The 23,586-nt window shown below is 40.2% G+C and overlaps 1 protein-coding gene across 1 annotated transcript in view; it reads left to right on the top strand.

The window, feature by feature from the left end:
- LOC106729120 (spermatogenesis-associated protein 31D4-like) overlaps window positions 1–23,586 on the top strand; it is a 154,161-nt gene that overhangs the window by 953 nt on the left and 129,622 nt on the right.

Here is a 23,586-nt window from a genome sequence, read left to right as displayed (position 1 = left end):
CGCAGCAACATGACCGAGAGTCTGTTTCCAATTACTGGAAACAAAGGGAGACAATGGGATAAACCAACATTGAGACCTGAAAAACCTGTCCTGCCCACCCCACCCCCATAGTTCGGATGGTACTCCCCGTTAAGGAGCTGTGTTAATGAGCTGTGTAAGGGAAGCGCTGGGTAAATGACGTGGCTAAAATTTTCATAAGATGGAACTTAAAAAGGGTTTTGAGATTTTAAATACACGGAGCATACTGCGTAAATCTCCAATTTTTGTCTATTATTCTAAATACATCATACAGCAAAAAACCTTCAATGTTGCCACATTCATACTCTAAAGAGCAGTTCAGTTGAGCTGTTTCCACAGGATTGGTAAGTGAATATGCTATTTTAGCCAAATGGTGGTGAATTCTTCCATGAGAAAGACACATCTTTGACAAGCATTCATCTTAATGTTGGAACGTACTGTTTGGTGTTAATAGCCCTCAGTTTCCCATTATTACACTTCCAAGAGAGTTATAGAAAGGTATTTGTTTAAACAGAAATACATTTTATTCGAAGATTTGCTTTTACAGACATCTTTTTCTTGAAATATTTAAAGAATCATTTTAGATAATTCATTTCGCGGGTGGAGTTCTTAAATATTATAATATTGATTTACCTATAATTGGATCAATCCCAAATATCAATTATAAATGAAAAATTAAAGGAGCAATTTTACTACACGGCGGTAGTAATTCTCAAACAAGGTCAGCATTGTGGCTTTGCAGTGTTCCCGTTTAGAGGGGTTGGGTAGGGGGTTCTATGATTCATTCTGCAGACATGGAAAATGAATAGGAAGGAAGCACTGCCCCTTTCCTTGATTAAATTTGGTGATGATGAGAGCCAACTCACTCCACGTACAGGACTGTTTGAATCATAGGATCATGTGCAACTAAGCTTTGTCCTTTGACAACCTGTGTTCCTTGGAATCATCTAGTGACTGGGCCACCTCTACCAGTCTGTGCTCCAGGATTGTGTAGAAAGTGCTTAGATGCCACAAATCTGCCTGTGCCTGCTGGGACAACTAGGGCAACTGTGGCTTCTCCCTGGCTTACCCAAGCTTTACTTTGATTTACTGGCATATGCTGGTGGTTAAGTTTAAAGAGAGAAGTTAAAACAGGAACAAAAGTGTTGCTTCTTCTCTTTTTCTCTCCTCTTCTCATCCTCTTCAAAATTGTTCTAACACATTGTCTTTAAACGTTCTCTAATATAACTATTTACAGCAAACGTCTACTCATCATATTTCCTAGCTTGCCATGGGTAAAAATTAGAAGTTCTCTTGTAACTAGTGTTTCTTTACAAGTAGAGTTTGAAAGACCAGGCCTTCTGATTTCCTTATGATATAGTATGTGGAGAAAAGAAAGAGTGATGATTGTAAAATTGGAAGGCCTTTAATTGTGTGCATAAAGATGGTCGGTTTCCCATGGCTTCTTTCTCTGACAGCGCATCCTCCTTAAGAGAGGAGGTTGGGCCCCTTTTCAAGGTCATGTTTTCTCTGTGATTGTCATGCTGTAATAATTATACTACAAAACTCTCATCAAACTGCATTACAAATGATGGTGTTTAAACAATCAAGCAGCTTTAATCTTATGTTTTAAATAAATAATATATGTGCAGATTGCCTACAGCCTGTTTAAAGGAAAATAGTCCTACTCATGAAATCTATAATTTTGGTCTTCTATTTAAAGTCTGTTAACCATAATCTTCTTTACCTTTAACGTATTCATATGTTGATGATGTTTTTACATGAAATAATATTAGTACTCCACTTCCATAGGAAATTGTCTCTGAAAAAAAGTTCCCTCTTTATCCTCTGCAAAAGAAACAAAGATTGCTAGATTGTTTATCATGGATGCATATATGGGTGTATTTCCATTCATTTGTTGCTGAGTTATCAAATTTTCAACTCACCAATAGCATGAGTAATTACAAAACCTAGATGCTTTCTATGGTATAGGTACTAGAGACAATAGAAAAATTATGAATGCTGGTCATAGAAATTAATGCATCTTTTAAAGCTATTACTTTTTTGTTTGAAATAATTATACACATTTTTAAAAGATCACTTTTGTCATTTTCTCTTTCTTTTACCTTATTACTTATCCATTTCTTCAGTTGACTTCTTCTTTTAAACTGGGAGTTTTCTTAAACCTAGGAAATGCAGGGTCCAGAATAAATCTCTCCAGCATTGCTTTATCACCTTTTTTCCCTCACCACTTTACCAAAGAAAAGGGCAGGATGGGCGTAGGGGGTGAGGGGTGGAGGGAAGAAAGCAGAGAAGGAAAAGAAAAATCAGTAGCAGATCCATGCAGCAGTGAAACCTCAAATAAAATCACATCCAAAGAATCTCTTGCGGTTTCACACAATATGGTAAAATTAGAGATTGCAGGAAACCAACTAAATTAAACTGGGAGCATTTGAAGAGAAACGAGCAGACTTTATGAAAATGACACATTGACTGACCAGTATGCTTTTTTATCAACAATTTCTTTGTTAAGATGCAGATCAAAGGAACCTGCATATGTTTTCATTTTGTTCTAACTAGAAAATTACATCCAGATGTTTAATAGGCATTTGGTTGGTTTTTCAGCATTGATTAGATATGTTGGTTCTGTTTGCTTACAAGTGTAGCCGGATCATTAGCTAATGCAAAGAAATGTTTGCTGTGAGTTGCTAATTAGGGCTTTTGGAAACCCTCCATGCTCAAGAACAATTTGTACAGTGGCCAGAGAACTTGTGGGACTTGGGGAAGTTGTTTTCCCTTCTCTGTCAGGGTGGGGAGAAGCAGACAGCCCAGTTCCCTAATCTCTTTTTGCCTAGGGGGATTGCGATGCTATCCCTGAGGATTGGAGTGCAAATAAATTAGGAAGAGACCACACAGGCACTCCCAAACACAGAGATAAATGTGCTCTTTTTGGAACCACCACCACGCTGTCTTTGGGGGTGTGGGGGGAGTGAACATCTAAAATGCTGAACATTAACATGTGGAAGATGCTTGGTGCTAATGTTATCAAATACACAGCCTTTTTAAGTATACTTTAGAGACAGATGGGAAAGCCCTTTATGATAAACGAGTGTACTTGAATTCATTACTGTAGTACTTCTAATTAAAAATGTCTCCTTGGCAATTTCAGTACTTTTACGGGGTACAAGAGACCAAGCTTAGGAAGGGGAAGGCTAGGGCGAGTGAAGGGGGAGAGGGAGCGAAATTTTGGAGATGAGGATGACACTGGGAGGAAAAGCAGCGTTTACTTTCACAGCCCACCCATTTGTTGACCTTGTTAAAGCCCCCAAACTGGTAGGAGATTAGCCATTCACACGGTATTCAAATAAACTGTTTGAGAATTTGAGGCACCAGGCGGATAAACTTCTTAACTGGCCAATCACGTTTTTAAAAACACTTGGCCTGCAGAAGAATACCACCTCAGCCTGGGCGAACTTTTGTTTATTTAAGTCTGTATTTCTAGGGGGGTGTTGGTCCAGAATAGCCTGTGTTTATAAACCATCCTTGAAGTGCAGATACAAATGTTCTTCTGCAGATTATTGCCCCTCCGAGGCTTGCTTACATCTCTTGGCTGTGTACAGCACACATGTTAATTTGTTAATGTGGACTGGTAAAAGCTGGGATGATAAACTTTTTTTTATTCTTTCGGTTTAGCATTTAGCTCAACAGAAGCTGAAGGGAATTTGGGAGACAAAAGAAAAAAGTAGTTAAAGGAAGCACCTTTGATGAGCATTCCTACATACTCGCACAACAATAGCAGATCTTGGCCATTTCAAGCTCTCTGCAAGGATCCACTTGCTGCAGGCCCAGCACTTGCTAGGAAATCAGCCTTAAACCGGGACACCTTTCCTCTGACCTTAAAAGCCTTTGCTTTGGCAGTATCATTTAAATAACTTTTCTTCCTGAAGCTTGCAGTTTCTTTGATGGGTTAAAGCTGAGTTCAGCTAATCTCTGATCTCTTGGTGTTCCTCACGGTTGAAGGCAGGTGAGCTCTGGGGATGGGAAAGGAGCTAGAAAGCAAGTGAATATTCCAGATACTTCCACAGTTTTTAGGATGGAGAGCCTAGGCCTAGATGAACAAGTCAAGTGACCTAAATACAGAATGTTGGGAAATTCCACAAGACAACTGGCCTGCGTTCTTTAAAAAGTCTGTGTCATGAGAAGGAGAAAAAAGATTCGGAAGGACTGTCCCCTAAACACAAAGACATATGATGAAAATGCAGTATGTGACTCTTGATGGTCTCTTTATGGGTTCAAAAAATAAAAATAAAAACCCAGCAACTATGAAAGATGTTCTTGGACAGTTTTAATGTGGACTGGGTATCAGGTAATAGGGAATTTTGGGGTTTTTTCTTAATGTGAGAACTGTGGTTGTATCAGAGGATGTTATTCTGAGAAGATGGGTGGTGATGCATGCAGTTTCAAATGAAGTCTGCAGCTGCAAAGAAAAAGTGCATGTGGAGAAAGAGAAAGCAAATCTGACCAAAAGCCTCAGTTATAGAATTTAGGGGTAGAGCCTGTAGCTACTCTTTTTACTTTTTCTTCAACTTTTCTGTATGCTTGAAATTTTTCATGATAAAAAGTGGGAAAGCCAATTTTGGTTCATTGTCCACATCTTTTTCTTCATATATTAAATGGAAATTCCTTTTGTAGTTAAAAGATTGGCTTATGATGGTTCTAGTTTTAAACAGTGCAAAAAAGGGACCATCTTTTGTTGTTTTTTGTTTTTTCCTCTGATCATAGAAAAGCTATTGTACTAAATATCCAAAGTATTACCCAATGTTTTTCTCTGGATTTTTTAGTTCTTTTATTATTTATGCTATTTTATTTCTGTTTGTTTTTCCTGCAGTCTCAAATGTCCCTTAGTTATCAATTAACATAAAATGGAACTCTTTAAATAAATTAGGGCATTACATTAGCAATCCTCTAATGCATTGTTTTGTGGGCCATCAAGCTCAGAATCACCAGAAAATCTACTATAAAATAAAGAAGAAAACTGCTTACATATTAAGAATTAAAGTAGTAGCAAGTAGATTTTATTTCAGAGTCATAATTCCCATTATAAATAGTTGTTCCACCAGCCTTTTCATCACTTGAACCCAACAGTGAAATTTACAAATTTTTAGTTTGATATGGAAATTTCCTTAATATTTTGAAATATAATGCTGAAACAGATTATTGCTCTGTGTACTAAGCTTCAAATATTAATCTTGAAAAGAAATGAAAGCAGCACTAAATCTTGGACACTTATCTAGAATCAGTGAGGCACATATTTATGATAGGCTAAAAAACGATCTTCCAAAAGTTGTGAAAAGTGGCAAGGCATAACTTGAGATTTGACAGTTGGCATGCCCCATCATCAGTTTTTTCACCTTTAATCATAGCTATTCAGCGTGCTTTTATTTTTCCTGTCACCATTATGTTTATTGAGAGGAAAAGTTTCTGTGACCATGGTAAGCAGATTCCAGTCTGTGTGAACAGATTAAATCCACAACTTCCAATGAAAAACTTGAGTGCCTTAAAGGGAGGCAAATAAGAAAATACCAGAAAACCAGGACCTTTTACACAGGGTCCAATATTTCTAGCCACCATCCCCATGAGCAATGGTTATGTAAAATGAAAACGGTAAAAATAACTGCTTTGCTATGACAGAAAAGGCCCCATGGGACCAGAGTTACCATTTTGGTTTCCCCCATTGGCTGTCTCCACACTTCAGGAGAACTAGCAAGCTACCACTGGGACTTGAAAAAGTGTTACAAAACACTGACAAGTATTAGAGAAATGTTGATTAGTGTAAACTGCCTGCCTCAAGGAATAATACCTTTCTTCAGAAAACTGGTTTTTCTAATTAGCATTTCTATGGTGGCTGGTATCTCCAGGTAGCTCCAGGGAGTGTTTCCAAAAGTTGCTCACCTTTGCTGGAGAGAGGAGTTATCATCATATTTACATCATTAATTTCTGAAAACTTGGGGGGGAAATTAATAGGTTAAAACGTCAATGGGCCTTCAATAAAAAAGGGTGAACTTTTGCCATTTGCAGCAACATGGATGGACTTGGAGGGCATTAAGCTAAGTGAAATAAGTCAGACAGAGAAAGATAAATATGGTAAGATACCACTGATATGTGGAATCTAAAAAACACAGCAAACTAGAGAATATATATATATATATAGAAGAAGAAGACTCACAGATATTGAGAACAAACTAGCAGTTACCAGTAGGGAAAGGAGGGAGGGCAACACAGGAGTCGGGGAGCAGGAGGTACAAACTATTGGGTGTAAGACAGGCTACAAGGGTGTATTGTACAACACGGGGACTGTAGCCAGTACTTTGTAATAACTGTAAATGGAATATAACTTTTAAAAATTGTATAAAAAGATAAATAGATAGATAGATAGATAGATAAATCAATGGGCCTTACAAAGGAAGGAAATTCTGACACATGCTACAACATGGAGGACATCATGCTAGTGAAATAAGCCAGACAGAAAAAGACAAATGCTGCATGAGTCTACTTATATGAGGTCCCTAGAGTGAGCAAATTGATAGATAGCAAGTAGAACTGAGGTTGCCAGGGCTGGGGAGAGGAAGGGATGGGGAGTTATTACTTAACGGTAGGGAGTTTTCGTTTTGCAAAATGGACAGAGTTCTCTGGATGGAGGGTGGTGAGGCACCACCACGATGTGAATGTGCTTAATGACACTGAACTGTGCATTTAAAAAGGGTTACGATGATAAATTTTATGTTATGTGTGTGTTACCAATTATTGTTTTTAAGTCAGTGGGATTCCTTTTTTGGTCATGCACCAGTTTTACAGTGGATTCTCATCCGATTCATTTCCTGAATGTGTGCATACCACTGTTTGTTTATTGAGCTCTCACCCTGTGTCAGACACAGTTCTAAGTGCTTTACTTGTTTGTATTACCTCATGTGACCCTCAAGGTATTTCTATTAGCAAGATCTATTACCATCCCTATTTTACGGACCAGAAACCTAAGGCCCAGTACTTTCCCAGAGTCACTGGTGGGAGAGCTGGCTTTTGAACCCTGGCCCTCCAGAGAGCTCACTAGCAGCCACTGGCCACAGCGAGGACTCACCTTCCAGAACGCCCTTTCCCAGTCTCCTCTCACACCCCTTACTGATCCACAGATAGGAAACTGTGTATGTGTATTTTGCTCACCAGTTTGGTAGGCTTTCTCAGTGCTTTTCAGGTGAGGTTGATAAAGAATTTATGTGTTTGTGTTTTTTTAATTGAAGTATAGTCAATTTACAACATTATGTTAATTTCTGCCATACAGCATAGTGATTCATTTATACGTATAAGTATAAATATTCCTTTTCATAGTCATTTTCATTATATGCCATTACAAGGTATTGAATATAGTTCCCTGTGCTATACAGTAGGACCTTGTTGTTTATCTATTTTGCATATAGTAGTTAGTATCTGCAAATCCTGAACTCCTAATTTATCCCTTCCCACTCCCTTTCCCCCGGTAGCCGTAAGTTTGTTTTCTATGTCTGAGTCAGTTTCTGTTTCTTAAATAAGTTCATTTTGTGTCCTTTTTTTTTTTTTTTTAAGATTTGACATATAAGTGATGTCATATGGTATTTTTCTTTCTCTTTCTGGCTTATTTTGCTTAATATGATGATCTCCAGGTCCTTCCATGTTGCTGCAAATGGCATGATTTTATTTTACTTAATTTTATTTTTTTTGTGGCTGAGTTGTATTCCATTGTGTGTGTGTGGATAGATAGATAGATAGATAGGTATCTCACAAATTCTTTATCCAGTCATCTGTCCCTGGACTACTTTAAGAATTTATATTCCTGCGGACAGAGCTGCATCGAGGCTCTGAAACTGTGTCTGCCAGCAAAGAAGTGCAGCCATCTTCAGCTGTGTTCTTTCTGGAAGCACCCAGTCTATACCCCAAATTGCAGTTCAGCAAACAAGGTGGGCTCAGCAGCCAGCTGAAGCAGAGAACACCTGAGATGCTAAGTCTTGCTTTCAACTAGGACAGCAAAGCAACTGTCCTGGTTTACAACTTCACAAATGATAAAGTATAAAAAAAATTTTTTTAAAGGTGGGGGGATATATAGAATACTGAGATTAGTAATGGTTTGGGATGTCCTGATAGCATGTTTGGAAACATTTGACCTGTTGAATGTAAATGGATTGTTTCTAGCCTCCAAAGCCCTCTTAAAATCAGTGGCTTTTAAATATCTTTGACCATGAACCATACTAAGAAAAACATTTTAAAAATACCAGTTCAGTTCTCTCTCTTTCAATATACACAGAGGTCACATACATAGGTTGCAACACACAATTTTAAAATACTGCTTTAAATTATGCTATTGTGTTAGTCAGGGTTCTCCAGAGGAACAGAACCAATAGGAGAGAAAGAGAGAGAAGAGGAGATTTATTATAGGAATTGGCCCATGAAGTTATGGGGGCCACGAATCTGCCACCTGTAAGCGGGAGAAGCAGGATAGCCAGTGGTACAATTCAGTCCAAATCCGAAGACCTGGGAACTGAGGGGCTACTTGTGTAAGCCCGAGAGTCCAAAGGCTAGAGAACCAGGAGCTTGATACCCCAGCTCAAGAAGAGAGGAGGAAGGGAAAGGGATAAATTAAGAGTCTGGGATTAACGGGTACACACTACTATGTATACAATAGATAAACAACAAGGTCCTACTGTATAGCACAGGGAGCTATAGTCAATATCTTGTATAACCCATGATGAAAAAAGAATCTGAAAAAGAATATATATAACTGAATCACTATGCTGTACACCAGAAACTAACACAATGTTGTAAATCAACTATAATTTAATAAAAAAAAATAGAAAAAAAGAGGAGAGCTTGCCCTTCCTCCTTTTTGTTCTACTTGGGGGCCCCCAATTTATTGGATGGTGCCAACCCACAATGATGAGCATGATCTTAGTTTACTGAACCAAATGCTGATTTCTGGAAACACTCTTAACAGATACACTCAGACATGCTTTCCCAGCTGTCTGGACATCCCTTAGCCCAGTTAAGTTGACACACAAAATGAACCATCACAGCTATAGAATTTTTCAACTTGATTATGAACAACTTTGGCTTATGGAATGTCATTAACCCCAAAACCATATACATGAAAAATGGCGACACAATTCTAGTTGATAACGTCAGCACAGTTTATTCCTTCCTTTGCACTTGTGGCAATGGTAAATTATAATCCCTGCCTTAAACACAGTTACAGTCCAAAATCAGTAGGATGCAAAGCTCTTCAGGGACTTTGCTGCATAATTCTTTGTTACTCCCTTCTCTCCTGGCCCTTTTCTGTCTCAAGTTTCCATATGCCTTATCAGGACCCCCGTCCCATCACCCACATCCCAAGGCATCCCCCATCCTTCTTCCGCCCCATCCCACCCCAAACCTAGAATGATTTAACAAATAAAACACAGACTCAGAGACAGAGGGTCCTGAAATGGAATTCCCGTCTGCCTCTTACTGTATGACCTTGGGCAAACCACTCCTGTCTCTGAGTGTTAGTTTCCTCACCTATAAAATCAGGATAATAGCCCAGGTCTCTCAAGGTGGTTGCTTGGACTTAAAGAGGGAAGCTGAGATAACACAGTACAATATTTAAGACAGTACTTGGCCCTGAGAACCTTGTTCTCTTTCCCTTTTTTGCCCAGGGCTTGATGAAAGCCCTACCCTAGGTCACCAGACGCTGGGGAATCACCATCCCACTACTATGCATCCTCGAAAATCAGAGAGCAGCACAGATTCCCAGACTGTGTTCTTTGTAACTCTAGTCCCGTCATGGCCCAATGCTCAGGGGCCCAAGAAATACATCATCAAGGTGTTTCTTGGAGGCATGATAAATGAATATCAGGGGAAAACAGGAATGCCCTCCCATTCATAGGCTGTTTCACACTCAAGAAAAAACACTGCTGGTACACATATCTTTTTGGAAGTGAAAATGCAATTTGGGATGAGAGTACTATGACAACAAATAAAGAACAACATACAGTGGTTATTTGGGGTGGGGTGTGGCTAAATGCCCTGAGTTGCCCATTTAGATAATATAATAAGAAAGAAAGGCTAACTAGGGAGAGGTTAATGGAATTAGGTCTCAAATACACTCTTCTTCAGTGTCCCACCATCTCACCCAATGAATGTGAAGTTGTGCGTTGGAAAGACCTTGAGAAACACATAGAAATTAGGAAGTCAATTAGACATTAATGAACTCTTTTGAGAAATGTGATCTGGCCTAGGAATCTTTTTGAACTGGGAACTTCCACTTTCCTTTCACATCATCTGTTTTATTAGCAATGGCCGAGGTCTCTCAATCTGTGAATAAGGTTTAGTGCGAATTGATGAGCCCTGGCTAAATAAGACTTCTAATGGCTGTGGGTTGCTGGTCTGTGGTAGAAGTCAGACTCAATTATCTTTAAATTCAACAATTCCCTGTCTACTGAGGGACTCTTTAGGACCTCTTCTATGTGTCTGTCTTCATTTGAAATCTTTTGTTTGAAATCAGGCCTATTTTAGAAAGACGGGAAAAAAAAATCAAAATACAAAACCTTCATTTATGAGGAGAATGAAAGAAAAAAAATAAGGGATTTTTCCTTCTAGATTTGGCTTTTTCCAGTACAGAACAATTAGACCATTGGGTAAACAATCTTGGCTGCTCAGATCCGGCTTTAAAAAAACCCTCATGATTTATACAATGTAGTGTTCTTGGCCTTGCTATATACATAGACCAATTCTACCAGCTTTTACATCCTTGTGGCTCCCTTCCCCCACTGCAGCCATTTAAGGAGGAGTTCTATTTGGGAAGATAGAACAAAGCTATCTTTATGCTGTGAACAGTGTAGAGCTCCCAGGGGTGGGGGAGGAGTGAATAGGAAGGAATAATGAACAAGGAGGAGAAGGTGGTACTTAGTTCTTAAGTTTTACTCAGTAAGAATTCTTTCTGTGTCAAATGGGAGGCATACCTAGAATTTTCAGTCTATCAACTCTTATCTAATGTCTTCAAACAGATCCATGGGAGCACAGTCCTCGTTCTCAGGAAGCATATTCACCTAGTAATACATTAGCAGACATTAGGACCAGCATGGACTAGAAGGTCCACAGTTACACTGGGCTAAAATTAGGAATTCTTTTCCAGGAATGAAGTATTCTCACTTCCATTATTCTTTTGAGTGGAGTATAGGCGACAAGATGGTTTGGGGAAAGAGTCGGTGGTAGTAGATGTTGGTTGTGGATGGAAGATGTTAATGCTGGGAATTTTTTATTTCCAGTGCAAAAGTGCCTAAGATGTTCCTTCTGTGAACCCCATCATTCACATTTTTTGAAAAATGTTTTGAAAGGATTCTACATAGCCCTATAATCTCAGTAGGCATCTCAAGCTGGATTTCATTCCACTGAGTTTAGCTCAGTGGTCTGTTCATTTCTTCTATATGTAAAGGGAATCAGTAGGGAAACAGCCTCTTCAAATGTTGGCTTTCAGACCCAGAAAAGTACAAATTCTCTGCAATCCAGCAAGCCTTAAAGTGAATGGAATTTCTTTGGTGAAGTGGGTTTTTTTTTTCCAGCTACAACTCTTTCTGGGGCTAATGCCTTACTCATGAAACTCCAGCTGTAGACAGACCTCTCACAGTCCGTCTAGATGGTATGTGCTCACCTGGGCCGTTGGTCCTTAGTAGGTGGACGTTTCCTAATTTCTTATTCATTAAGACTTAACTGTCCCACATTCATTTTGGGAGATTAAATGGAAGTTAAAAGTTGTGAAGCACAATTCATTCCTGATAACAAGTTTTGAACCAATATGTTTATTTGGATACAGCAAAAACACAATTCTCTCTTAGGCTTTGAGGACATCAGGAACTATTTAGAAGTTAATTCCTCTTCTAGAGAGCAATCAGGATAGCTGGGAAGTCAAAACTTATACTTTAAATGATGAGTACTAATAAAGAAAACTTTAAACAGTGCATGCTAAGGATCAAATGAGTGTTACATTCAGTGAGCCCTGTAAGAATTAGTGGAGCCATGTGGCTGAAGCTGGTGTCATGAAGGCTTTCAATACCCCACCAAGGAACACGTTCTTTCAGGTGACACTGAGCCTTGGTGCTGTGCTCCTGGTACGACACAACCAAATACTGATGTATTTCACTCTCATACAAATAAAGACTAGTTTGACTAGCAGAAAATGGCTCATATCTATGCAGTCTAAAATAAAAACCATGAGCATAGCTTCATGAAAAATAATCTGGCTATCAGACTAGGCCTGGGCAACTGTTTTTGAGCTTTTTCAATAATATTTTTTTCCTGTTCATTAATTTCCTCCACTCACTAGCACCAAAATTATAAAAACTAATGGAATGAATATTTAAGTTTAAAATTTCTATCCATTAACTTAATTTGGTCTGAAGTTGGTGAAGAATGGGCACAGGGAAGGCTGTCATTGTTGGATTTTAGCAGTGAATTACGTTGGCCCAGCTCCTGAAACACAGGCATCCCCTGAAGCATACTTTTGGGACCATTTTCAAACTCAAGAAGTAGTCAGAGGTAGAATGTCACGTACCATGGCAGGTTGAAGGAAGATGCCTTTTGGCACCTTTGTAATCCTCCTTCTCATCATTGTCATCATTTTCTAGCTGTTGTTCCTGAGTTCACTGATCTAAGTACTTTATATATGAATTCATTTATTCTTCACAATGACTCTAAAGTCAGTATTTTAATCACCTCCTGTGATGGCTAATTTTATGTGTCAACTTGACTAGGCTAAGGGATGCCCAGATAGCGGTTAAGACATTATTTCTGGGTGTGTCTGTGGGGGTGTTTCTAGGACAGATTAGTGTTTGAATCAGACTGAGTAAAAAAGATATTTACCAATTTGGGTGGGCATCATCCAGTGAATGGAACAAAAAGGCAGAGAAAGGGCAGATTTGCTTTTTGCTTGAACTGAGGCATCCAGCTTCCACCCTCCAACATCAGCACTGTTGGTTCTCGGACGTTAGGACTTGTACTGAATGATACCAGTGTCTTTCCTGTTTCTCCAGCTTGCAGGCTGCAGATGGTGGGGCTTCCCAGCCTCCACGGTCTTGTGAGCCAATTCCTATGATAAATCTCCTCTGTCTCTTTCTGTATTTATATATCTTGTTGGTTCTGTTTCTCTAGAGAACTCTTATCAGTACACCTCCATTTCACATGTGGGAACACCAAGGCACAGACAGTTAATGGCTTTCCCCAAATCTCACAGCTGGTATGGGGCAGAACTGCTGTGCAAGCAGCGTCCTTAATTGGGATGTGTGCCACTTCTGAGTAGATTGCTGACCAGCCCTTTGAGCTGAGGCCTCACCTTTGGGTTTAACGGAAGGAGCTGGACCAAGAGAAATCCAGTTTGGAGTTGGTTGGGGTTCCTGCCACTTAGAAGCATCAGAAAAGCCCCAGAAGAAGAGATCTCTCAAGCTCAGGGACAGCAGCGGCCACACAGGAGTGGCATGTTTTTGGACAGGTGTAAGATTTGTCAAGACAAACCAGATCTGCTCTGGTGCTTCCCTGGCATTTTTTTTCTCCACTTCCAGTCCTTAAGGAAATTGAAACAGCTTATGGCAAAACTTGTTCTTTCCCAGGTCCTCTCAGCCTCCTGTGGAGTTAGTTGGAGGGGGCAGGTGTGGGCTTTCCCACAGGGAAGGGAGAATAGACGTGGTTGGAGAATGAGCCTGCTGACCCCTTCTAGGAGAGGGAATTTCAGCTCCCTCTCATCACAGATGATAACTCTAGGAGACTCCCTTTTGCCCTTCCACTCCTGTGTCCTTTCTATCCTTTTGGCCACCTCCCTCTCCATCCTCCATCCCCCCCAATATGGTACCCTTGGACACACTTATTGAAGGATATCATTATGGTTCATTAAGATTAAGAAACTATGTTCCATCTTTCTCTTTTTTGCTTCCTGCCATCCTGAAGGGCCAGGCTAGCTCTCCTGGTGCATTCTGAAGATACTTCAATTAATGAGATAAACAGGAGTGGGGAGCCTTCATTAGGAGTCCTGGCCCTGGACCCATCTTTCTCTACAGATAAACCAGAGATTGCCGATTAGGAAGAGGGGAGGCGTGGGAGCTTTGAAGGCACTTGCCGGCTAGTTCTTTCTTCCCTGTTTGGCTGTTGTTCAAGGTGTCTGGTCTCCCCTTCAGCAAAGATCCCTGGAGGAGTAGAGAGGGTGGGGACAGGAGCTGGACCTCAGTACTCTTTCCTGAACTTCTAGTATCAGGAGGACAATGTTAGGTAATGCTAAGCCTTCAATATTAGTGACTGACACTGGCTGAGGGAAGAGAAGCAAAGCACATAGTCCCAATAGAGCCCACAAATGGACTGGTTGTACCTTTGTCAATATTGAATCAAGAGCCATAAAATATTTCATCTTCTCTAATCCAATAATTCTACTGCTGGAACTGTGTCCCAAGGATAGAGTTTGAAGGAAGACAAGATAATTACAAGTATACCTGGTGCCCAGATCTTAGTTTATTAATACTATTATCCACGAATAGGTACCAGAGCTCCTTGGAGAAATTGTTCGCTCAGATCTGGGGCAGGGAGACCTCTCACTCTCAGTAAGTTAAATGATGCTCAGAGGATGAAGAGTTTGGGGTGGAGAGGCTGTGAATTCTGCTTTGAATTGAGTTTGAGGTACCTGGAAGATACAGCTGGAGATGTTCAATAGGGGCTACACAGAATTGGATGTGGGTGTAGATCCATGTAGACGTGTAAATATAGACATCGTACAAATGGATAATAGGGCCGAATAGGTCCCTGCATCACTTTGCAGAAAAATTCTCTCAGGCACTTGTTGAACATGCATATTTCTGAGTCCCACCTCAGGAAGCAGGACAAACTGCATTTTAAGGTGTTCCCCAAATCACTTTTTATGCACATATCGGTCTAAGAAATACTTACTCAAAGGATTGTAAAAATGCAAGGAGCCGTAGTGAGACTGAGAAGACAGAGGAGTAAGGGGTAACCCTGGATAATACCGTGTGCAGAGCCAAGAAACAGTGTTTTTCTCCAGAGCCCTGTGTCTCCAGAGGGCAAGGGAATTTCTGCAAGCATAAATGTAAAAAAGGAAACCATAAAAGAACAGAAGAACGTATAGGTAAAATTTCACCTGATCATAAGATAGAGAACTTTGTAAACATAAAAGCAGAGGAAGAAAACAAAGTCTTGCCACATTTGACCATGCGAACGTTAACTTCAGCATGTCAAAAAAATCATGAAAAACATTAATATGAGAAATAGGAAAATCTTGTAGCATATATGATCAAGTAAAGTAATATCATCAAAATGAAACTTGTAAAATCCATTCAAGAAACTAAGAATATCCTAGTTAAAAAAAAAATGAGCAAACACATGAATAGGTAATTCCCAAAGGAAATGCAATTGTCAATATATATGAAAAAATGAATATAAAATATATAGTAAAACAAAAATGAAATGCCTTTAAGATTCCACATACAAATGAGCTCATGCAGTATTTGTCTTTCTTTGCCTGACTTATTTCACTTAGTATAATGCCCAAAATGCCATTTTTAACTCCTCAAATTGGCAAATATTTTTACCAAAAAGTATAGTAACGCTCTGACGTAGAGAATTAGGAAAATAAAGTTCCCGACTGTTAGTAAAGTATATTTGGTGCAATTTTTCTGAAAAGCATTTGGATTTATATATCAAAAGTTTGAAAATATTCCCTCCCTAAAAAAGCAATTCTGCTTTTAGGAACTTACCTTTTACAGTTATGTAAAAAGATGTTTCTTCCAGTATTGTAGATGATATTAACAAACTGGAAACAACCTGAATGTCCAACAACAGTGATTTGGTTCAATAAATTATGGAAATCATATAGTACTATATTTTCTAAAGCCTTTACAAAGCAGGCTTTAGTAAAAGGATTCTAAACTTGAGTGCCAGGCAGTAACAAAAGTAAGTGAAGTAGTCTGGATATAAAGTGGAGACACGGAGAAGAGAAGAATTATTTCACTTTCCTCTTAATTATCAATAAATCTTTTTAAAAGTGTAAGTGAAATTATAAACAGTAACTGACAATGTCAGTTGGAAGGCAATAGAGAGCAGTACGGACTGCAGTAAAGTGGAAAGCACAGGCCCTATCTCACAGGGTCAGCTGAGTTCCATGTGATTGATTACCCTGTGACCCAGTCAAACCTATTTATCAGCTACCAATTTACAACCTTTGCTGTAAAATTTTAGTTGGCAAGAAAATGTTTATAATTGTTATGTGAAAAAAGTAGGTTCTGCAGTAGTAAATGTGTAGTAGTAAATGTAGTATATCATAGTATGATATTGAATTGGATAATATATGTATGTATTTGTGTGTGTGTTTGCATCTTAATATATGCACAGAAAAAAAGCCTAGAAGGAAATAAGCCAAAGTGTGGCTTTATGTAGATCTTATGATCACAGGCTATTTTAATTTTTTCCTTAATATCTCTGCATTTTTAGTATTTTCCATAACAAATAAATACATATTACTTTTAAAAACAACCAAACAAACCAACAAAAGTTTATTTTGGATACACGTAGATTCAGTTTTGATGCTTAGGATGTTCTTAAGCACAGATAAAGTCCTCTCTAGCAGTGGTATTGTTGGCTCCTGACCTGAAGCTGCATCCGGTAGCCTGGTTGTTGTTGTTATTATTATTCTGTCATTTTTTAAAATATTCACTGGCTTTTGGTAACCTTGTGCTCATCACCATTGCCAAGAAGTTAATGGAAGTGTGAGCCAGTGAGAGCTTACCTGTTCTAAGTTTTGGAAGAGTTCTATTTCTTCATAGTTAGAGATGTATGCTTTAGGAAGATAACTATGTAAATATGTACTAGTGACCCCAGACCTGGCAACACTACATTAGTTTAAACCGCACAGATCCATGCGCTACACTTTAATTGTTCAAATGTCCTTACAAAAACAGTTATGAAAAAGTGGCTGTTCACACGGGTACGTGGGGCAATCTTAAACATAGATATGTTGGCTGCTCCCCCCCAACCCCCCCAGGACTGGAGAACAACGGCTGATTCACACTTTGAAAGTCAGGCCAACAAATCTAGAGAAAGCAAATAGAGAGTTGCAAACCTATGAGCGCTTTTATTCCTTCTGCAGATTTACAGAGCGAAATGGATGACTTTGCAATTGTGAAGGGGAAAAAGAATAGAAAAGAAGAAAAGAATGTGTTGGCTTTGTCTGCCAGTGGTTTGAGTAGTAGAGGGCTTTTTTTTTTTTTTGGATGAAAAGTATGCTCTCAATGGGCGCTCCCAGTTGCCTGAGGCGGCCTCTGAAAGCTCCTCCTGTCAGAGGAACCCGGGATAGAAGGAGCTATTGTCTTCCCAATCTAAAGTTATCACTCTTGCCTTTACCCTTTCTTTTGGACCTTTTTGTGTTGGCTTTATCAGAATATTTTAATCCAGACTGTGGTGACTGGGTGTAATTTATCTCATTAAGCCTCTCCTGTTTTCTTCTGTTTACATGACTAATATTATTATGTTTTATGGAGCTTATGCCAACAAGCCGCTCCTTTGTCCCATTGTTTCAGCTCTCAGGCCAAAAATCAACAAACCAAGTTTTATCTTTCCAATCTTGGACCTCACCTACTTGTCATTCAGTTTGTACAGGTTACATGAAGAGCATGTTCCTTTGAAAACAAAGCAAGGCTTCATTTTTATGACCTAAAACCAAACAATTACCTTTCTCGAAAGGTTGGTCATCTCTTTTTATGAGTGTAGACTGGCAAAGACTCACCTTATGAGGGAGGAAAAAAAGCAGATACTTCCTCGTGGGTTGAAAGCCCAAAGTCCCCCAGCAATAACGCCCTGCTCCCTAACTTGTGTTTCTTCCATAGTGTATAGAATAGCCACAAAGCAGAGAACCTGACCACTGGAAGGCACCTGCTGAGGTTATCTCATCCAAAGCCCTGCCTTTCAGCAAGACCCACCCAAGCCAGACAGTTGGACCAGAGGAGAATCAGCCTTGCTGTTAAAGGCATATGAAGGAGAGCCTTCACTGAACCGCTCACATATTTGAAATATCATGTCAGAAAATTCCTTCTCTACAAAAACTAGCCTTGTGGAAGCTTTAATTGTCATTTCCTCAATTACTCTTTTTCTTTTCCAGATTGAAAATGACCAGGTACCATCCTCAGGGAATCAACAACAATTTAATGGGCAATAACTTCCTACAAGACAGTGGTTCTCAAACATTAGCACACATCAGAATCACCTGGAGGCTTATTAAAAACACAGATTGCTGGACCCCATCCCTCAGAGTTTCTGATTCCTGAGATGGAGGAAAGCTTGAGAGTTGGCATTTCTAGCAAGTTCCCAGGTGATGCTGATGCTGTCAGACCAGGGATCCCACTTAGAGAACTGCGGATTCCAGGCACTCTAAAGTAGAAAGATGAGGATAATTAAGAGGCAGAAACAAGTGGATTAACGGCAAGTTAAGTTAACTGCTACATAGAAGATGCTAAATGCCTATCAGATAAATTCTTTGCTGTCAGAGTCCAGTGAAGGGCGGGGAGGCTGACCATGAGCAGTAGTTTAGGATGCTAGCCCTTAACACAGGAAACTGTGGGAGCACAGATGAGGAGCGCAGCGTCTGGGTATAGGCAGAGAAGAGGCCAGGAAGGCTACCCACAGACCTGGAGGCCTGCAGCTTAATTGCTGAGTTGACTCTTAAAGAAGGGAAGGTATCCAGACAGAGCAGCCTAGGCAGGTGCTCTTCCAGCAGAAGGAAACTTGGAGGAGACGTGGAGTTTTTGTAGAATAGGAAGTCATCCAATTTTCTTAGAGTGGAGACGGCAAAGAGGTGGTAATGACAGAACTGGAGAGGTAGGCAGGGGCTAGATCAAGAAGGAACATCAGAGCTGGTTTAAGGAGTCTAGCAGTATTCTAAGACCATTAGCTGACATAGAATATAAAGAACAATTCAGTAAGGCTCCACGAACATCAGAGATGAAAAGAGAATAGAAACACAGCTATCCCCAATCCTTGTACTTCCTTCTCTGTAACTAGGACTTCTCAAATGGGCTAACTCTGGTTTCCAGCCAATGTCAGGGCCTTGCTAACCCTCTAGCCTATGTGTGGACAAGATTCCCTTTCCTTCTAGTCTAGTCAAGATCTTTTATAGTTTCATAAAGGGAAATTTGTAAAGACACTAGGCAAATATAAAACCAGAGTGAACAATAAAGTTGGGCCTGGAGGCTTCTAGCTCCATCTTTCACTAGCTATACAGCCTTGAGCATATTCCTGAACATCTTGTGCCATAGTTTCTATATTCAAATAGAGACCCAGTTCCCTAACAGGATCCACAAGATCTTACATGGTCTGGTCCCTACCTGCCTTTTTCAGTCTCATATCCACTGATCTCATATTTTTCACTCCAACTGCAGAAATCTTCTTTCAATCTTGTGTTTGTCATGCTCCCTTTGACCACAGGGCCTTTGCACATACTGTTTCCACTGTCTGCAATACTCTCGCCTCCCTCTTCAGTAATTACTACATTTAGATGTAAGGCTCACTCTTTCTAGGAAATCTTTCATCTTCCTAAATAGGTAAAATCCCTCCCAATATAGGCTTTTTTAGTAGGAGGAACTTATTTGATAGCACTTAGTGTTATTTGTGTAATTGTTGGCTTAATGTTTCTCTTCTTCTAGACCAGGGGTCAGCAAACTATAGCCAGCTTTGGCCTGCAGCCTGTTTTTGTCGATAGAGTTTTTCAGAAACTCAGCCACTTAATGACATATTATTTGTGGCCACTTTTGGACCACAGCGGCAGAGTTGAGTAGTTGCCGCAGACTTTATGGCTCACAAAGCCTGAATAATTACTCTGGCCCTTTGCAGAAAAAAATTTGCCAATTCCTGTACTTGACTATATTCTCCATGAGAGTAGGTACAGGTCTGTTTTTGCTTATGTATCTTCAGCACCTAGCACAGTGTGTGCTCCATGGAAGATGCACCATAAATACAAAAATATTAGTAAATGCAAGAAGATGTTTTCAATGCCTATTTTACTAGAGTGTTGAAAGGGTTAAATAAGATACTATATGTAAAGAACCCAGCAATAATGTGCCTGAAACACAGCTGCTGGTTGATAAATGGTGGCAGTTATTATTATTCTCAGTCTTTCCTTAGTGCATTTTAGTCTTCTCTCTGGGTCTGGACCTCAGCTGTCCCCTGGGCCCAGGCTGAGTTGTGTTCCTGTCCTTCACCTGTCCTATGTCTCTTGTCCTCAGGCCTTGGCTTCGTGCATGAGAAAAGCATTTCTGTTTCCATCCCCAGGATTCTTAGCAATGTCTTCACTCTTCCTAGAGATTTCTTTCTAGGATGTTCAGTCTGAAGTATATTATTCTCAAACCTTGTCATAGCCTTAGGGTGACCCTCCTTTAACCTGTCCCCTGGGGCTTAGCTTCACCAGGGTCATCTAACTGATAGGACTTTCATCTTATTTTATGGCCACCTCCTTCAGGGACAGCAGACAATTTCTTCTCTTCTGGTTTGGCAGGAGAAGCTATAGGAGTGGAGGCTTGGGAATTGAACCTTTGTGGTTTCAAGGTAGAAAGCTGTTCAGCCTGGACACAGGCCCACCTGGTGCAGGACCCAAAGGGAGGGGGTTTAGTAAAACCGGAGGTCAGCAAACTGTAACCTATGAGCCAAATCCAGCCCACCTCCCATTTTTCTGTGCCTCTCACGCTAAGAAGGATTTTTACCTTTTTAAATGGCTGGGGGGGAAATATCAAAAGAAGAATAATATTTTGTGATGCATGAAAATTATATGAAATTCAAATTTCAGTGCCCATAAATAAAGTCTTGCTGGAACACAGCTGTGCTCATTCAGTTACTTCTATAGCTGCTTTCACGTCACAACAGCAGAGTTGAGTAGATGGCATCACAGACAGTAAGCCAAAGATGTTTACTGACTAGCCCTTTAGAGAAAAGATTTGCCAACCCCTGAGTTACACTTTTAGCTTGAGCGGTGACAGTGACTTCGATCTGAGCTCATCAGAGCGTGTTCTGTGTTCAGTGTTGCACGGCCTCTACAAACCCACTGGGTCCCATCCCAGGGTGCAGCTCAGGGTGTGGCTGGGAGAGAATGGGTTCATCAGATGGGCTAGTTGGAGCAATCATTCCTGAAGGAGGTGGGAAGGGATGAGATAAGAGAACACAACAGTCTGGTTCAATGCTGGTTTTGCCACTTAAAGCAGTGGGAGCTTGAGCCAGTATCTTACTTTCTCTAAGCAGCAGTTCTCATATTTTAAAATCTGAATAATTATACACTCAAATAGATAGTGATGTAGTGAGTACCAAGTAAGCTAATACACACAACAATGCCTGGTGTGCAGTCAGCACTCAATAAATATTCACTCCTGTTACTACGTTTGGCTGGAGTACACCCGTGGAAGAGTTGGCTTTGGAGAGGAGAAAGCCATCTCAACTTAGTGCAGCATGTAGAACAGAGTGGAAAAATAGATATTGGAGACAGACAGACCTGGATATGTGTCACTGCTGTGTGATCCTAGGAAAGTTGATTAACTTCTCTGAGCTTCAGCCCTCCCACACCTCCTTTATGTAACTCATATGTCAAGTGGGACCTTCCTACTCTTTGATTTAGGTAACATTTCCTTAATGGAACCACCTGTCACCATCTCAGGTGAAACACATGGAGCTTCCGTTTCATCTTTTGCCAACAAGCCCATTGAGAAAATTCTTTCAGCGTTCTTTCTAATTCTTTCATGAATTTAAATTTATTGGAGATTTGAAGTTACACTTCTGAGAGTGGGTCAGATTGTGGCTCACACAGTCTTTTTCTTTTTCTAAACCTCCTGCTCTCCTCTTACCTCTACCTCCCTTTTTTCTAAAAGAATAAATTTTCTCTATCTCCCAGTGAGCAAAATAGGGATAATTATGACTCTCTCACAAAGTGTTTGTGGGAATTAATCGAGGTAATGTATCTACCAGCTCCTGGCATGCTGACGGCATCCCCACCCCTCTGGATTCTTCCTTTGGGATTTGGAGAAACAAAGAGAGAATTTGAGAGTGATTTTGAGGTGGGGGTGAGGGTTGATAAAGCAGCCAGGAAGGTCATCTCCTTGACCATTACCCTCCAGTGAAGTTGAAGAAGAGATTATTTGCCAAGAGAAACTGGGAGAGGTGGAGGGACTCGGGGCGGAAGCCAGACAAGTCTAGTTTATCTTGGAGCCCATCCAAAAGGGTTGAGTTAGTAAAACAGCAGTTCCTCTACATAAATCCTTCAGGTTCTTGAAAAATATTATTAAATCACTCCTGCATCATAAATAATCCTAATTTTATTAATCTTGCCTTTCAGGCCAAGGCGCAGCTTGTGCAGGGCCCCCTCTCCCGAGCATACAGCTGAAAGGGGAAGGTCCCCGGGCAGGGGGGCCACGCCCGCACTCTGGGCCGAATGTGTTAGGTGGCCTGCAGTTTAAACTGGCCTTCCCTGATGTGTTCCAAGCGCTGTCAGAGTGGAGCCTTCTTAATCATCTTTCCTGAGGTGTAGGACTCAGAGTGGGAGGCTTACTGGCAAGGTTCTGCATGAAGAGGCCTGGGAATTCTGTCGGTTGTCTCCTTGGACTTGTCCGATGTCCTGTTTGCATTAGTATTCTTTTTATTTTTAAACCGCAGAGGGTTTTTGTTTTGTTTTGTTTTTTACTTCTTCCGAAAGAGTTGATAGATGGCCCTCTTCCATTTTGCTTTGGGCCAAGGATGCTTCTGCCCAGTGTTGTGAAAACAAATGGTTGTAATTAGTCAATGCCAAGTTGTATCCTATACCTTAAGAGGCCCTTGCTATCCTCCCTAACTGCCCCTGCCCACCTCTCTCTCTCTCTCTCTTTCTCTCTCTTGCATTTTTTTAACTGAGAGACTCTAATAGTTTTCCTTTCAAAGCAAAGTTGAAGAGTTAGCAATACCTGTCTCTATTATGTGGTGGTGTTTGGGGCTAAAAAAAAAAAAAACACTAGGAGTTCAGCAAACGGGTTCAGTTCCTGTTAGTCCGCTGTGTGTCTTCTGACAGGGTCTTTACTAAGTGTTTTGGTTTTATGACTAAATGTCTTCCCCAAATATAAAAATAATTTGTGTTTGTGTGTAAAACATGAAGACACCATAAAGTGCATAGAAATGTAAACAAAAACCATGTGTTGGGTTCTTTCACCCTCGGATACCCCACTGCTAACATCCTGATGCATTTCCCTGGACTTTTGCTTTCTCTGCAGGTGTGGGTACATAGTTATCAAATGTGGTCCCATTGGACACACAGCTTTGAAGCCTGCTTTTCTACTTACATTTATTTCATGAGCATTTTCTCATCAGTAAAAATTCATCAAAAGCAACCTTTTTAATGGCTGTATAGTATTTGTACTGCTTGCTGCCCCTGACTTAATCATTCTCAGATTGTTTCACACATAGGCTGGGTCCAGTTTTCCACCATGTAAATAATGCTGCAGCGAGCTTCTTTGTACCTTGTCCTTGTATATCTGAAAATTCCCG

The sequence above is a fragment of the Camelus ferus genome, unplaced genomic scaffold (genome assembly GCF_009834535.1).
Source record: "Camelus ferus isolate YT-003-E unplaced genomic scaffold, BCGSAC_Cfer_1.0 contig299, whole genome shotgun sequence".
NCBI lineage: Eukaryota > Metazoa > Chordata > Mammalia > Artiodactyla > Camelidae > Camelus > Camelus ferus.
Note: the sequence above shows the minus strand (reverse complement) of the source record. Positions and strands in the feature narration are given on the sequence as shown.